The sequence below is a fragment of the Myodes glareolus genome, chromosome 19, assembly GCF_982192425.1.
Source record: "Myodes glareolus chromosome 19, mMyoGla1.1, whole genome shotgun sequence".
In the NCBI taxonomy this organism is placed as follows: domain Eukaryota; kingdom Metazoa; phylum Chordata; class Mammalia; order Rodentia; family Cricetidae; genus Myodes; species Myodes glareolus.
The window spans coordinates 14,141,012-14,152,765 of record NC_142044.1 but is presented as its reverse complement, the minus strand read 5'-3'; the positions used below and the strand labels follow the sequence as shown (position 1 = coordinate 14,152,765).

Here is an 11,754-nt window from a genome sequence, read left to right as displayed (position 1 = left end):
TCCTTTACCTGATGAAAGAATATTTCATGCTACATCTCCCTAAAGTTCCTTTAGTGAATTTAGTATGCTAAGGTTCAGTGCTGGCAATTTTAAAACTGATACGTGATAATTTTTAAATAATTCTTACTGTAATGTAAAGACCAGCTCTCTGAACAAATAGTATTTATCTTCTTCCACAATAAAATAGTTCACACAGTTTAGGCAGGACCATGGCCACCCAAACTTAATTTTTATTCACAAATTTATTACTCCAAGTGACTGTCATGTGGCTAAACGTCAGACAAATGATGTAGATAGAGTAAGTGTTTTGGAAATCAACCCTACTTTTCTTTGAATTATTTTGTTAACATGGAAAAATGTTTTACTCCTGAGTTTCTAGCCTGTAAAGTCCTGTTTGAATAAGAAATATATATATATATAATTTCTGGATATTATTATTTGTGTATATTTTAATATATAGCTAATTCGTATTGTATGTTATGATTTTTACTATAATACACAAAGCATTGGAAGTTAGAGCAACATCGCCTTCATTTAATTATGGCTTTTATATAAAATAGCAAACATTATGTCATCTTTGTCACATCCATAATTTAATAATCTCTTTTAAAATTATTTAAAATGTATATACGATAAGAAATATATTTAGGAAGTAGCCGCTTGTTTGTCCTGTCTGCCCAGAACCAAAATAAAAACACAGAAAAGTGTATTAATTAATCACTGCTTGGTCCATTAGCTCTAACTTCTTATTGACTAACTCTTACATTTTAATTTAACCATCTCAGTTAATCAGTGCATCACCATGAGGTTGTAGCCTACCAGTAAAGTTTCAGCATGTCTATGTCCAGCAGTGGAGGCTCCATCGCGTCTCTTAACTTCACCATTCTTTCTCCCAGCATTCAGTCCAGTCCTCCCAGCCTACCTAAGTTCTGCCCTATCAACAGGCCAAGGCAGTTTCTTTATTCATTAATGGTAATCACAGCACACAGAGGGGACTTCACATCAAATATGTGTGTGTGTGTGTGTGTGTGTGTGTGTGTGTGTGTGTGTGGTGTGTGTATGATAATCAAGCACTGTAGCCTGTTCTGACATTAAAATAAGACATCAGCAACATCAAAATAATAAACTCTAAATTGACTTTAGGCATGATGTATTTCTCGAGTCTGGTATTGGAGAGCTAGTACTTAGAATCACTTGTTGTAGTTTCTCTTTGGGTTGCCAAATATGACATCATTCCCTCAACATGGTTATGTCAGTCATGTGATGCTATTCTGAACTTGCTTGTTCACCCACATTGACACACAGCTTACCTGTATTTAAAGACAAATGCCATTTCTGTGAAGACTTGTTATTTCGTCACTTTTCTAGGAAGGATTTCTTCGCTGCGCGGGGTATTATTGTCTGCAGTGGACTGCTTCCAGCTCACTGCATGGCAGCCTCTGCATCAGTTTCAATGATCCATTTTTTAATTAAAGACATTATGTTTTAGAGCTGTCTTAATTTTTCAGAATTGCAAAGAAGGGACAGAGAGTGTCTACATGCCTCTTTTTCAAAAACATATAACTTTTTCTGTTATCTACATCACAAACAGCAGCATCCATGCACAGATGAGCTTCCAGAGACTGACAGAATGCACAGATGGGCTCGTAAAGCTGAGAGGGGCAATGGGAAGACCACATCCTTCACCCAGACCAATATCCAATTGATAACTGCACATGAAGGAAATCTTAGCTCTCTCCAGTGGAGTCTAACTGAGTATACAGACCACTTGTAAGATCAGAACAAAACAAAACAAACTCAGTAGACTTTTTTGGAGGTTCTTTGTCTCATAATGCTATGTCAGGGCTTTTCCCCGTCATAGATCATTATATATTTATTATAATTTCTGGTTTTGTGTTTCTAAGAGCTTTCAATATGTCTCTTTTTCAATGTGTATTTCTTGAACTATTTCTTTGTCTCTTTTTCTTCTGTGTTGTTTTATTCTAGTTTATTAGCTTTTACTTATTATTATTATTATTTTATTATTATTATTATCACATGCCTGTTTGAAATATAATGAGAGACAGAAAGAAAAGGTATGATTTGGGTAGGATGAGAAATAGGCAAATCTGGGAAGAGTTGAGAGAGATCCATAGGCAGAATATACTGTATTAAAAAATTTAATTGCAATAAAATAAATAATTATTGCATACTGTGATTTCTGTGTGTGTGTGTGTGTGTGTGTGTGTGTGTGAGAGAGAGAGAGAGAGAGAGAGAGAGAGAGAGAGAGAGAGAGAGAGAGAACTGGCTTCTTTTTTGTTTTTAAAAAAAAGGACATATTTGATTTTCATGGCTGCACTGACCATCCTGGCTTTGAATAACCTGGAGACAGGAATTGTCAGGCAATATGGCTTCTTCAGTGGCAAGGGTTTTTATGGAATCCCAGCTGTTATGGACATTTTATAAACCCACAGACAACACTTCAGCTTAAAGGCCACCCCAGATATAACCAGGATTGCAGCCCTAGGATTCTTTATTGAAGTCCCTACTGCAGCAGGTAACCTATACCAACATTTAAGCAAATCACAGTGAATTTTAGATAACTATAAAGTTATATCAACCATATCACTCAAGGTGGAAAGGAGATAACCCTCTTAGGAACACAGTGAGATGTGTCTGATTGGTAGACTGAAGTGATATACATCAGTTGGTATACATACAATGCTTCTCTGCAACTTCACACCTATCATGACCCCTCCCTTAAAGGATATATTATGAGGCTGTGAAACTCAGTTTGGCAGTTAGCCAGGAAGCATCTTCCTGGACTGTCCCCTGGTATTTCAACATCTGACTGAACAATAAACTTCTGTGAAGTGCTCCTTTCTTTGCTCCTTGTGGTTCTTATCATAAATGGAGCAGGCTTCTTGGTAACAAGAAGCGATGAGGCATCAGACATCAGCAGTGGTTGCAGGAGGAATGTCAAAGAGGTGCTGAGTGGCCAGTGACAGAAGCAGCCAGGAGCAAATGCAGCAGAGGTGACTTAGACAGTGGAAGTACAGAAAGGGTGAGAGAATTCTGAGAGCCAAGACCACTGAATGTGGAAGGCGGTAAGCAAAAGATTGCAGGCTCCTGCCTAAGCACTGCCAAGGTTTAAATAAAGGCACAGCATCCTGGCATCCACAGCTTCGAAGCTGCAATGCGAGCTGGCACCGAAAGTTGCTGACTGCTGAAGAGGATAGCTGCTCCTTAGAGCCAAGAGCTCTGGCACTGAGAAGCCAGAACCATAAACTCCAATGTTAGTACCCAGCGTATAAGCCTTGGCACAGACGTCTCTACTTCTCAAGGCTTGGAGCTATAAGCTTCTGTCTGAGTAGTCAGCTTGGCCTGTAAATCTTTGGCATCAAAGGACCCATGACTACCACGGTTAAAAAAAAAGTATTCTTTCTGTATTACTGATTTATACCAAAAACAGAACAACAGGACTCCAATCAGATTCTAAGTAACACTGGTGGTTCATTTTATTATAGCACTGATCATATTCCGTTATCTGATTTTAATATTATATAATCTACATGTTTGCCTAGTGAAGGATATCTTGATTACCTTCAATGTTTAGCAATACTAAATAAAAATTTTATATACGATCATGTATATCATGTTGTCTGGTTTATAACTCATTTGGCTAAATACTAAGGAACATGATTGCTGGTATTTTTTCTCAAAGTGTGTTTAGGTTCAGGAAAGTCATGACAGCATCCTCAAAAGTGGCTGTGCCATTTTACATCCCCATCAGCATGACTGAGATTTCCTGGGGCTCCACATGCTTGCCAGCAGATGCTGAATAAGATTGGCAGCTCTCTTGGGGATTCTATTACGAGAAAAGTCACTGATGATGAGCGAGATTGTGGCTTAGGGGAAAATAAACACAGACTTTTCAGTGGAAAAGGTTAACGATGAGTATCAATTGCCTTCCGACAACTAACTGCAGCAGCAGGGGCCATAATCCGCTTCACTAGTCTTCTTCTACTATTTTGCCTTTTGACAATAAATGCCCACAGAAATCTCGAAGGAGCAGTTTCTTGAACATACATGACAAAGTGGTTCTGAGCACAGAGAAGGGAGAAATTATACCAATAAAATTCTGTGCTACTTGGATCTTCCATCATAGAGGGATTTGCTCCCAGTTATAGCTGCTTTACTATTTTATTTACACACATTCTGTAGGTCAATAGTAACATGGAAACATTGTTTTAATTTATGCTATTCTGTTGACAAAGCAGTTTTAGCAAATTTCATATTTTAATTCATTAATTTTGATATTCCTATATATAAATATCCATATTTGTGTTTTTTCTTTTTCTGTTTTTTCCTGTCTTTTTCCTGCTTTTCTGTTTCATTCTGAGGTTGACACAATCACTTATTTACTTGATTGCATATTCAATAATGGATTTTAATCTCTATGAGTTTTGAAAATATTTCCACCCATATTGTGACATTCACTTAGTCTTTTAATGTGTTATATTTTTGAAAAAGAGAGAACTTTAATATATTCCAGAATATAATGTTTCTGATTAAACATGGTATATCTTGGGTATTCTTTAAGAAATCCTGTGTATCCAAATTCATGAAGAAAGATTCTTCAGAAATTTCTAAGGATACATTGTCATACAATCCATTACTCCATATTTCACTTAGAAAATATCTGGAGTTTATATTCTGGGAAGAAAAAGAAGTAGGGATACCTTTTAAATCCCTTTGGTCAATCACCTTCAAAAAGTTCAATCCTTCTTCATCACATTAATTGTTAATATAAATTAAAGTGAAAAACATCTCAGTATATGTTAAAACACCTTTCTTGTTCAAACCTCATGTCAACACACTGTCTACATTATTTTATAGACATAGGCAATATTGTTTATGTATTTTTTAATAAAAAAATTGTATTTACTTAGAAACATTCAGAATGTCAACAAAACAGCTGCAATTTTTTTTGCAATTGCAGAGTGGTATTCAGTTAACAGAATAACAATTATCTTCATATAAGCTGCATCAGAGACAACTGAAGATGAAAAAAAACCAAAAACAAACCAAAAAAAAACCAAAAAAAAACTACCGTCCCCATATATAAATAATTTGTGCAGTGCACCAATAAGAACCTGCTTTAAATTTCCATGTCAATTTACAACCCCCAGACTGTACCAGGCAAGGTTAGTGGCTATTGAAAATACCACCAGGACAGGGCTATCTAAAGACACATTCGGTAGTGTGTTAACTATACAAAAAAAGACACTGTACAGTTTAAAAACAAATCTTACACAGCCTTACATTTCAATTTTTTTCTTTAAAAGGAGTGAGTTGTGTACGGGGGGTTAAATGCTTTATAGACAAGAACAAAAACTGCGCTAGAACCAACTTATTCATCATCATCTTCTTCTTCCTCATCTTCATCTTCCTCTTCCTCCTCCTCTTCATCCTCTTCATCCTCTTCATCCTCCTCCTCATCTTCCTCTTCCTTCTTTTTCTTGCTCTTTTCCGCCTTGACCACCCCCTTTTTCGCTGCATCGGGTTTTCCTTTAGCTCTGTAGGCAGCAATCTCCTGTTTGTATTTCTCCTTCAGCTCGGCAGCCTTCTGTTCGTAGGGCTGCTTGTCATCTGCAGCAGTGCTGTTCCCCATCTCTCCCAGTTTCTTTGCAACATCACCAATGGATAAGCCAGGGTGTTCTCCTTTGATTTTGGGGCGATACTCAGAACAGAACAAGAAGAAGGCCGAAGGGGGCCTCTTGGGTGCATTGGAGTCCTTGAACTTCTTTTTGGTCACCCCTTTGGGGGGGAATGTAGGTTTTCATTTCTCTTTCATAACGAGCCTTGTCAGCCTTGGCCATGTCTTCAAATTTCCCCTTTTCTTTAGCAGACATGGTCTTCCACCTTTCTGAGCACTTCTTGGAGAACTCTGAGAAGTTGACAGAAGCATCCGGGTGCTTCTTCTTGTGTTCCTCCCGGCAAGTTTGCACAAAGAATGCATACGAGGACATTTTGCCTCTCGGCTTCTTAGGATCTCCTTTGCCCATGTTTAGTGGATTTTCGTCCGCGAGGCACAGAGTCGCCCAGTGCCCGTCCGGCTCTCGCTTGCCCCGGCGCTGTCTCTATGGAGCTCAATGTACTGCAATGGCTCTTGTTTATGTATTTTAATAGACTTTTTCTCTTAAAGCTCATTTCCTATTCTATCACAATTTCTTGTAAAATTATCACTGAGCTTTGTTATTACTACAAATAAGTTACAATGACACCTTCTGAGTGTGAAACACTGCAAAAAATTTATTGTAGACAATTGATAGGTACATAAATAAATATAGATGGACAGTCATTTAGTTCCCTAATATCATTATTGCTGATAAAATGAAAGATGTACATTTTTCTTTAGTTAAAACACAGCTCATGAAGAAATCTCACTAAGGAACAGAGCATAGATCAAATAGAAACCCCAGTGATGATCAATACCAATGCACACCATCCAAATGAAATTTTTAAACAATTGTTCTAGCCTAGTTTTATTTTTCAGTTACTCATACTGCAGATGAAACAGGCTGCCAAAACCCTAATTAAGCAGGATTAATATTTCAGCTTTTCAAATATTCAAATACTTTATTATTCTTCTAATAGATTGTTGTTAATACTGTGGGAGTTTTTGTGTATGTTGGTATTCGAGTGAAAGAAAGAGGAACATGAAAGAAAAGAGAGAATTTTTTTATCTTCAGCTTTAACCATTCTGCTGATGAAAAATATGGTAATTACAAAAGTATATTGCTCACAGCTCACACTCTAATCCAAATCTTACAATGTTGTCTTCAAAGTATAATGTAACAGTTACTGTAGAATGGATCCTCAAATTCCAAAGCAAGAATGGCAAATTATCAAATGTCATTGATGTGAACTGAATTTCAAGATAATAGATAACATGGATGAAGCTTGTTAGATACCAGCACTAGGAGAGGTAACGCAGGCCTCACTGTAAGAAGATATCGAAGATTCTCAGTGAGACAGAAATTCAAACCTTTGGTCTGTTGGGAAAAAATGTGCAAGTATGCTTGAGAAATAGAAGATACATGTCAGATTAATTCCTGACTCATCAAAGCGGAATTTAAAACCAAGATATTAATGCAGTAAGTATAAAGTATGCTATTAATTTTACTGTACACTATCTAGGTCAAAGAAATTGACCTAAAATATTTTGCTTTGTATAATTTGAATCAATCAAAAAATGGAAATAAAGTACACACTAAGACACTGAAAATAGAAAAAGAAACTGTATTCATTTTCAATTACATACAAAGCAGCTCTGTTGAGAAATAGAGTACAAATATTGAAGATATTAAAATTAACCTCGGAATCCTGCTAAATAATAAGCAAATGGAGATTGAGGGATTAATAATTTGAAAAAATATATGCAGTATTTAAAAATAATAAACTGAGTGTTTATAATGTGATATATTCCCATTATTAAAAAATTAGACAAAGTGAGATCATAGAAAAATTGAATGCACAACAGACGGCCTCTTAGGTAGCACAAAGTCTTAGATACTGAAAACTAAAAGTTGTGTGGATAGAATACAGCACTGAATTGAGCCTCTGCTGGATAATTATGAGAATAAAATTATGTAAATAAAAAGAACCCTAAAATATATGTAGCCTGCATTATATTCTAAGTCACTTAGAATTGAAAAACTAGGAAAAATTAAGACAATAAAAACAAAGTATTTAGAAATGCATTTAATCTGCTTGGGGCGTTTAAACGGGTTTCATTGGCCTCAGAATCCAAATTCCCTTGTGTAAGTGGAAATTGACTTGAACAATAAGCAGCTGCTTCTTGCTCCAGCCAGTCTGAACTAATTTTTGGCAACTTTCTTCCTGGAATTGCACACATGTGGAAATTCTTTCAACCCCATAAACGTCTGATTTAGAGGACCTCTGTCTGGATTCTAACACATGCAGGCTTTGCTTGTTGTGATTTCAGCTTGTTTCCTACGCAGTTTCAGATGACTACTGTGTATTGCTCTTCGAGCCATCTTAAACAACTCATGTGGAATTCTCACAATTCTGCAGCTCTGTGTCTTATTATGGTACTAATATTTTAACATCAATAATATTCACTTAAAGACAAATATGGCCCTTGATTTTCACTATCTCTGCACGTGTCTCCAACAGGGATGAAACACCCCAAAAGTTGACAGTTTCGATTCAACAAATGTTCAAACACCTTGAGACTTAAAGAACACATATGCTTGTTCTGTGGAGATGACTCAGCAGGGGATCTGAGTTGTCACAGTGCACAGAAGAGGAGATTGCTCCCAATCACCTATAATTCTAGCTTTCTAGCTCCAGGAAATTCCATGCTTCTATCCTTCTCAGGTATCTGTATTCATGGACACACACACACACACACACACACACACACACACACACACACACACACACAGGGAGAGATTGAGGGAGGGAGGGAAGAAGAGAGAGAGAGAGAGAGAGAGACAGAGACAGTAGGAAGAGAGGAATGAAAAAGGTAGTTTAGTCCTATGCTGTTTCCCTAGCTGTAAGGCCAGAGCTGGAAGGTTTCCATTAGCTTAGGTAAGCTGCTTCAGTTGGTATCCCCATCATGGTCTTGAACTCTTTGCTTGTATTCTCACTCCTCTCTCTGCTTGAATGGACTTTGGGAGCTCAGCCCAATGTTCTGCTGTGAATCTCTGCATCAGCTTCAATTTGGATGGCATTTAAGATAGTTATAATACTGACTACAGGGCAAGGTCAGTTCAGGTACCCTCTCCACTATGCTTAGGGTCTTAGTTAGGATCATCCTTCTAGATTCCTGGGAATTTTTCTAGTGCTAGGTTTCTTGTTGGTACCACAATGGCTCCCTCAATCAAGATATCATCACCATGCACAAAACTCAAGTCCAAATGGAGTAAAGACATCAATATTAATCTGACCACATTGAATCTGATAGAAGAGGAAGTGGAAAGTAGTCTACAACACATGGACACAGGAGACCTCTTCCTATGTAGAACCCCAGTAGCACAGACATTAAGAGCAGCAATTAATAAATGGGACCTCCTGAAACTGAGAAGCTTCTGTAATGCAAAAGACACTGTCATTAAGACAAAAAGGTAACCTACTGACTGGGGGAAGATCTTCACCAACCACACATCAGACAAAGGTCTGATCTCAAAAATATATAAAGAACTCAAGAAACTAGAGTTTAAAATACTAATTAACCCAATTAAAAAATAGGGCACTGAACTGAACAGAGAATTCGCAACAGAAGAACTTCAAATGGACAAAAGACACATAAGGTCATGCTCAACCTCCTTAGTGACCAAGGAAATACAAATCAAAACAACTCTGAGATATCATCTTACACCTGTCAGAATGGATGAAATCAAAAACACCAATGATAACCTATGCTGGAGAGGGTGTGGAGTGAGGGGAACACTCATCCATTGTTGGTGGGAATACAAACTTGTGCAGTCACTTTGAAAATCAGTGTGGTGGTTTCTCAGAAAACTGGGAGTCAACCTACCTCAGGATCCAGCAATTCCACTCTTGGGAATATACCCAAGAGATGCCCTATCATACCACAAAAGCATTTGTTCAACTATGTTCATAGCAGCACTATTTGTAATAGCCAGAACCTGGAAACAACCTAGGTGTCCCTCATTAGAAGAATGGATAAAGAAGGTGTGGCACATATACACTTTAGAGTTCTACTCAGCAGGAAAAACAATGACATCTTGAATTTTGCATGCAAATGGATGGAAACAGAAAACGCTTTTCTGAGTGAGGTAACCCAGACCCCAAAAGAGGAATATGGTATGTACTCGCTCATAAATGGATTCTAGCTTTAAATAAAGGACATTGAGCCTATAATTCGTGATCCAAGAGAAGCTAAATAAGAAGGTGAACCTAAAGAAAAACATACAGTTACCCTCCTGGTTATTGGAAGTTGACAAAATTGCCGGGCAGGGGTTGGGAGCACGGGGATGGAGGTGAGGTATGGGTAAGGGGAGATCAGGGGAGAGAAGGGAGAGGGGAAGGATGGGGAGAGTTTGAGGGAATAGGGAATGGGATGGTTGGGATGAAGGAGGGGTGGATGTGGGGAGCAGGGAAGTAAATATCTCAACTAAGGGAGCCATTTTAGGGTTTGCAAGAGACTTGACTCTAGAGGGGTTCCCAGGTCCAAGGAGATGACCCCAGCTTGATCTTTGAGCAGCAGATGAAAGGGTGCCTTGAACTGGCCTTGTCCTATAGCCACACTGATGAATATCTTGCATATTACCATAGAACCTTAATCTGGTGATGGATGGAGATAGAGACAGAGACCCACACTGGAGCACGGGACTTAGCTCCCAAGGTCCAAATGAGGACCAGAAGGAGGGAGAACATGAGCAAGGAAGTCAGGACCATGAGGGGTGCGTTCACCCACTGAGAGGGTGGGACAGATCTAATGGGAGATCACCAAGGACAGTTGGAATGGAACTGATGGAGCATGTGATCAAACCGTACTCTCTGAATGTGGCTAATGGTGGAGGCTGACTGAGAAGCTAAGGACAGTGGCACTGGGCTTTGATGCCACTGCATGGATAGGCTTTGTGGGAGTCTTGTCTGTTTGGATGCTCACCTTCCTGGACCTGGGGGGAGTGGGGAGGACCTTGGACTTCCCATAGGGTAGGGAACCCTGACTGCTCTTTGGCCTGGAGAAGAAGGGGGAGGGAGAGTGGGGGGAGGGGAGGGGAGGGAAGTGGGAGAAGGAGACGAGGTGAAAATTTTTAATAAAAAAAGATATCTCTTTCCTTGTTCTCCATCTCTGTCCTTCCCCCATCTCGACTATCCGTTCCCTCTAGTTCTCGCCCCTTCTCTCCTCCTTGTCCCCTTCCACCTTCTTTTTTTCCCTGTCCACACCAATTCTCCCAATTTTCTCTGGAGATCTCGTCTATTTCCCCTTCCAAGAGAGATCTATGCATGTTTCTCTTAGGGTTCTCCTTGTTGCTTAGCCTTTCTCAAGGGTCACGGACTACAGGCTTGTTAACCTTTGCTTTACATCGACTATTCACCTATGAGTGAGTACATACCATGATCATCTTTCTGGTTATGGGTTACCTCACTCAGGATGTTTTTTTTTTTTCACCAATTTGCATGCAAATTTCAAGATGTCACTGGTTTTTACCACTGAGTAGTACTCCATTATGTTAATGTATCGCATTTTCTTTATCCATTCTTCAGTTGAGGTGTATCTAGGTTGTTTCTATGTTCTGGCTATTATGCATGTTGCTGCTAAGAACATAGTACAAAACCAGGTCCTCTGAATTTGAGTGGCTGGGGCAGACTGTTGGGCCACTGGCAAAGAGATCAGGATTTATTCCTACTGCTTGTTCTGGCTTTTTGGACCCCATTCTCTCTGGAGGGATACCTTGCTCAGCCTAGATATACTGGAGAAAGCCTTTGTCGTGCCTCAAAGCAATGTTCTAGATTTTTTGACTCCCCATGGGAAGCCATAACCCTCACTGAGGAGTGGATGGGAAGTGGGATTGAGGGTAGGAAGGAGAAAATGTGGAGGGAACAGCAGTACAGGAGAAAGTGTGAAATGGATTTGGTATGTGAAAATGTGAAAAGATAATCTTTTTTAAAAATTAAAATAAAAAATAATGCTTCATCATGAAGTCATAATTTTATAAAATCTAGACATGAGCCTGTTATGAACAAAAACTTTAGAAGTGTAAAAGCTTTGCT

The 11,754-nt window shown here is 38.7% G+C and overlaps 1 pseudogene; it reads right to left on the bottom strand.

Moving 5' to 3' along the window:
• Positions 1 to 5,382: 5,382 nt before the first annotated feature.
• On the bottom strand, positions 5,383 to 6,121 carry LOC125415042 (high mobility group protein B1 pseudogene; annotated as a pseudogene).
• Positions 6,122 to 11,754: the final 5,633 nt, after the last annotated feature.